Source organism: Pseudophryne corroboree, chromosome 10 (genome assembly GCF_028390025.1).
Source record: "Pseudophryne corroboree isolate aPseCor3 chromosome 10, aPseCor3.hap2, whole genome shotgun sequence".
Lineage (NCBI taxonomy): Eukaryota > Metazoa > Chordata > Amphibia > Anura > Myobatrachidae > Pseudophryne > Pseudophryne corroboree.
The window spans coordinates 55773722-55779721 of record NC_086453.1 but is presented as its reverse complement, the minus strand read 5'-3'; the positions used below and the strand labels follow the sequence as shown (position 1 = coordinate 55779721).

The 6000-nt window shown below is 52.2% G+C and overlaps 1 protein-coding gene across 1 annotated transcript in view; it reads left to right on the top strand.

Moving 5' to 3' along the window:
• Window positions 1-2139: 2139 nt before the first annotated feature.
• The window catches only part of NR1H2 (nuclear receptor subfamily 1 group H member 2), a 95823-nt gene continuing 91962 nt past the window's right edge, over window positions 2140-6000 (top strand). Inside the window, exon 1 of the mRNA XM_063942418.1 lies at window positions 2140-2279. The gene's annotated coding sequence lies outside the window, so the exon portion shown is untranslated. The remainder of the gene's footprint in view (window positions 2280-6000) is intronic.

The window sequence follows — 6000 nt, the reverse complement described above, 5'->3', positions numbered from 1 at the left end:
TGTTCATCAAAATGAATTATAATCAATTCCTCCGTGGAGACATTCTCCAGCAATTGCTTCCAGAAAGTACACAGGGACCTGAGATGGTGGATTCCAGTGGGGACGAATTAATACTCTGTGAGGATGGGGATGTACACAGTGAAAGGGGTGAGGAATCGGACGATGAGGAGGAGGTGGACATCTTGCCTCTGTAGAGCCAGTTTGTGCAAGGAGAGATTGATTGCTTCTTTTTTGGTGGGGGCCCAAACCAACCAGTCATTTCAGTCACAGTCGTGTGGCAGACCCTGTGGCTGAAATGATGGGTTTGTTAAAGTGTGTATGTCCTGTTTATACAACATAAGGGTGGGTGGGAGGGCCCAAGGACAATTCCATCTTGCGTGGGTGGGAGGGCCCAAGGACAATTCCATCTTGCACCTCTTTTTTCTTTCATTTTTCTTTGCATCATGTGCTGTTTGGGGACTATTTTTTGAAGTGCCATCCTGTCTGACACTGCAGTGCCACTCCTAAATGGGCCAGGTGTTTGTGTCGGCCACTTGGGTCGCTTAGCTTAGCCATCCGGCGACCTTGGTGCACCTCTTTTTTTTCTTTGCGTCATGTGCTGTTTGGGGACAATTATTTTAATCTGCCATCCTGTCTGACACTGCAGTGCCACTCCTAGATGGGCCAGGTGTTTGTGTCGGCCACTTGGGTCGCTTAGCTTAGTCACACAGCTACCTCATTGCGCCTCTTTTTTTCTTTGCATCATGTGCTGTTTGGGGACAATTTTTTTAATCTGCCATCCTGTCTGACACTGCAGTGTCACTCCTAAATGGGCCAGGTGTTTGAGTCGGCCACTTGGGTCGCTTAGCTTAGCCATCCAGCGACCTTGGTGCACCTCTTTTTTTCTTTGCATCATGTGCTGTTTGGGGACTATTTTTGAAGTGCCATCCTGTCTGACACTGCAGTGCCACTCCTAGATGGGCCAGGTGTTTGTGTCGGCCACTTGGGTCGCTTAGCTTAGTCATCCAGCGACCTCGGTGCAAATTTTAGGACTAAAAATAATATTGTGAGGTATTCAGAATAGACTGGAAAATGTGGAAATGAGTGTAAATTATGGTTATTGAGGTTAATAATACTATGGGATCAAAATGACCCCCAAATTCTATGATTAAGCTGTTTTTGAGGTTTTTTTGTAAAAAAACACCCGAATCCAAAACACACCCGAATCCGACAAAAAATTTTCAGGGAGGTTTCGCCAAAACGCGTCCGAATCCAAAACACGGACGTGGAACCGAATCCAAAACCAAAACACAAAACCCGAAAAATGTCTGGTGCACATCACTACTATCAGTGCACTGCATACAGAGGAAAGACCATATAAACATTGGCGTAGCAATAGCCGCTGCAAAGGCTTTGAGGCGCTGGGTAGCTTGTGAGCGCTGGGGGTCTATAGCTTTGCAACCGCCGTTGCCAGGGGTATATTGTTTCCCCTCCCATCTGGTAAGCATACATTTTATACCACAGGGCAAGGGTTCATCGTATTAATAGAACTCTTGTCGTGTCAACAATTTATACTTATAGAAATAAGGGTTATGGCAGTACAGATATATATCCCTCTTTTCTGTATATAGTTAACCAGAGAAAAATAAGCCAGCCATTGTTATGTGCTTTATAGAAATATATTCATCGTATTATTATGTGCAGTGACTGTGAATACTCCAGCAGCAGCTGCACACAGCCCATCTGCATGGCACTCTCACATGACAGTGAAGTCATGTGATAAATGGCTTCAGCATGTAAAGCTGACTCTGAGTGGCGGGGCACGATGGCACTTGCAGTTCCCCAGCTGCTGGAGTGCCAAACGAACAGCCTGTTAGGAAGGCTTGGGGAGGTGAGGTGACTGAGGACCGCTCTCCCTGTCTGTGAGTGACACTGGCGCCGTCACCCTCACACAGGAGCCCGCACACTTGCGTGCCCGTGGGGATGACGCAGTGTAATATGTACACAGGGAAAGCGGCACTGCCTCTCATCGCCCTGCCTGAGTGGCCGAGCCAGCTGTCGGTCTCCCCGGCGCCCCGCCCACCGGTTCCGCCTCCGTCACTCGCAGCGAGGTCAATGTCCTGCTATTTGCTGATTGGCTGCCGGGGTATGAGAGACTTAGTCCCGTGCCCGGGGGGGCGGGGCCAGCGGCGGAAGTGTCGCGCGACGGCTCGCGGAAGAGGAGAAGAAGTTGCTGGAGAGAGTTTGGCAGCGGGTGATGGGACGAGGCGGCGGCAGCCGGGGCCGGGGCCTGGGGACAGGTAATGGCTGGTGAGGGGGCGCGGCGCTCTCCGCTGCCTCAGATAGGGGCTGTGTGATGCGAGGTAGGAGGTGACACCGGAGGGCAGGGGGGAGGAGCCTGCTGCTGGCTGTTTGTAGCACCTGGGGGCATTGGGTCAGACAGGTGATGTCAGTGTGCGGCTACACGGCAGGGGGCGGGGTTGCTGGGCAGTACAGCTGGATGGTGTGTAGCACTACAGCACTATGGGATAGCAGAGGAGGACAGGTGTGTAGCACTACAGCACTATGGGATAGCAGAGGAGGACAGGTGTGTAGCACTACAGCACTATGGGATAGCAGAGGAGGACAGGTGTGTAGCACTACAGCACTATGAGATAGCAGAGGAGGACAGGTGTGTAGCACTACAGCACTATGAGATAGCAGAGGAGGACAGGTGTATGGTACTACAGCACTATGGGATAGCAGAGTAGGACAGGTGTATGGTACTACAGCACTATGGGATAGCAGAGGAGGACAGGTGTGTAGCGCTACAGCACTATGGGATAGCAGAGTAGGACAGGTGTATGGTACTACAGCACTATGGGATAGCAGAGTAGTACAGGTGTATGGTACTACAGCACTAGGGATAGCAGAGTAGGACAGGTGTATGGTACTACAGCACTATGGGATAGCAGAGGAGGACAGGTGTGTAGCACTACAGCACTATGGGGTAGCAGAGGAGGACAGGTATGTGGCACTATGGGATAGAAGAGGAGTTGTATGGTACTACAGCACTATGGGATAGCAAAGGAGGACAGGTGTGTGGTGCTACAGCACTATGGGATAGCAGAGGAGGATAGGTGCGTGGCACTTCAGCGCTATGGATAGCAGAGGAGGACAGGTGCGTGGCACTTCAGCGCTATGGATAGCAGAGGAGGACAGGTGCGTGGCACCACAACACTATGGATAGCAGAGGAGGACAGGTGCGTGGCACCACAGCACTATGGATAGCAAAGGAGGACAGGTGCGTGGCACTTCAGCGCTATGGATAGCAGAGGAGGATAGGTGCATGGCACTTCAGCGCTATGGATAGCAGAGGAGGACAGGTGCGTGGCACCACAGCACTATGGATAGCAGAGGAGGACAGGTGCGTGGCACCACAGCACTATGGATAGCAAAGGAGGACAGGTGCGTGGCACTACAGCACTATGGATAGTAGAGGAGGACAGGTGCGTGGCACTACAGCACTATGGATAGCAGAGGAGGACAGGTGCGTGGCACCACAGCACTGTGGATAGCAGAGAAGGACAGGTGCGTGGCACTACAGCGCTATGGATAGCAGAGGAGAACAGGTGCGTGGCACTACAGCACTATGGATAGTAGAGGAGGACAGGTGCGTGGCACTACAGCACTATGGATAGCAGAGGCGGACAGGTGCGTGGCACTACAGCACTATGGATAGCAGAGGAGGACAGGTGCGTGGCACTACAGCACTATGGATAGCAGAGGAGGACAGGTGCGTGGCACTACAGCTCTATGGATAGCAAAGGAGGACAGGTGCATGGTACTACAGCAGTATGGATAGCAGAGGAGGACAGGTGCATGGCATTACAGCAGTATGGATAGCAGAGGAGGACAGGTGCATGGCATTACAGCAGTATGGATAGCAGAGGAGGACAGGTGTGTGGCACTACAGCAGTATGGATAGCAGAGGAGGACAGGTGCATGGCACTACAGCAGTATGGATAGCAGAGGAGGACAGGTGCATGGCACTACAGCGCTATGGATAGCAGAGGAGGACAGGTGTATGGCACTACAGCACTTTGGATAGCAGAGGAGGACAGGTGTGTAGCACTACAGCAGTATGGATAGCAGAGGAGAACAGGTGCATGGCACTACAGCAGTATGGATAGCAGAGGAGGACAGGTGTGTAGCACTACAGCACTATGGATAGCAGAGGAGGACAGGTGCATGGCACTACAGCAGTATGGATAGCAGAGGAGGACAGGTGCATGGCTCTACAGCGCTATGGATAGCAGAGGAGGACAGGTGCATGGCACTACAGCACTTTGGATAGCAGAGGAGGACAGGTGTGTAGCACTACAGCAGTATGGATAGCAGAGGAGAACAGGTGCATGGCACTACAGCAGTATGGATAGCAGAGGAGGACAGGTGTGTAGCACTACAGCAGTATGGATAGCAGAGGAGGACAGGTGTGTAGCACTACAGCAGTATGGATAGCAGAGGAGGACAGGTGCGTGGCACTACAGCAGTATGGATAGCAGAGGAGGACAGGTGCATGGTACTACAGCAGTATGGATAGCAGAGGAGGACAGGTGTGTGGCACTACAGCCCTATGGATAGCAGAGGAGGACAGGTGCGTGGCACTACAGCACTATGGATAGCAGAGGAGGACAGGTGCATGGTACTACAGCAGTATAGATAGCAGAGGAGGACAGGTGTGTGGCACTACAGCCCTATGGATAGCAGAGGAGGACAGGTGCATGGTACTACAGCAGTATGGATAGCAGAGGAGGACAGGTGCATGGCATTACAGCAGTATGGATAGCAGAGGAGGACAGGTGTGTAGCACTACAGCACTATGGGATAGCAGAGGAGGACAGGTGCATGGCATTACAGCAGTATGGATAGCAGAGGAGAACAGGTGCATGGCACTACAGCAGTATGGATAGCAGAGGAGGACAAGTGCATGGCATTACAGCAGTATGGATAGCAGAGGAGGACAAGTGCATGGCATTACAGCAGTATGGATAGCAGAGGAGGACAGGTGCGTGGCACTACAGCACTATGGATAGTAGAGGAGGACAGGTGCGTGGCACTACAGCACTATGGATAGCAGAGGCGGACAGGTGCGTGGCACTACAGCACTATGGATAGCAGAGGAGGACAGGTGCGTGGCACTACAGCACTATGGATAGCAGAGGAGGACAGGTGCGTGGCACTACAGCTCTATGGATAGCAAAGGAGGACAGGTGCATGGTACTACAGCAGTATGGATAGCAGAGGAGGACAGGTGCATGGCATTACAGCAGTATGGATAGCAGAGGAGGACAGGTGCATGGCATTACAGCAGTATGGATAGCAGAGGAGGACAGGTGTGTGGCACTACAGCAGTATGGATAGCAGAGGAGGACAGGTGCATGGCACTACAGCAGTATGGATAGCAGAGGAGGACAGGTGCATGGCACTACAGCGCTATGGATAGCAGAGGAGGACAGGTGTATGGCACTACAGCACTTTGGATAGCAGAGGAGGACAGGTGTATGGCACTACAGCACTTTGGATAGCAGAGGAGGACAGGTGTGTAGCACTACAGCAGTATGGATAGCAGAGGAGAACAGGTGCATGGCACTACAGCAGTATGGATAGCAGAGGAGGACAGGTGTGTAGCACTACAGCACTATGGATAGCAGAGGAGGACAGGTGCATGGCACTACAGCAGTATGGATAGCAGAGGAGGACAGGTGCATGGCTCTACAGCGCTATGGATAGCAGAGGAGGACAGGTGCATGGCACTACAGCACTTTGGATAGCAGAGGAGGACAGGTGTGTAGCACTACAGCAGTATGGATAGCAGAGGAGAACAGGTGCATGGCACTACAGCAGTATGGATAGCAGAGGAGGACAGGTGTGTAGCACTACAGCAGTATGGATAGCAGAGGAGGACAGGTGTGTAGCACTACAGCAGTATGGATAGCAGAGGAGGACAGGTGCGTGGCACTACAGCAGTATGGATAGCAG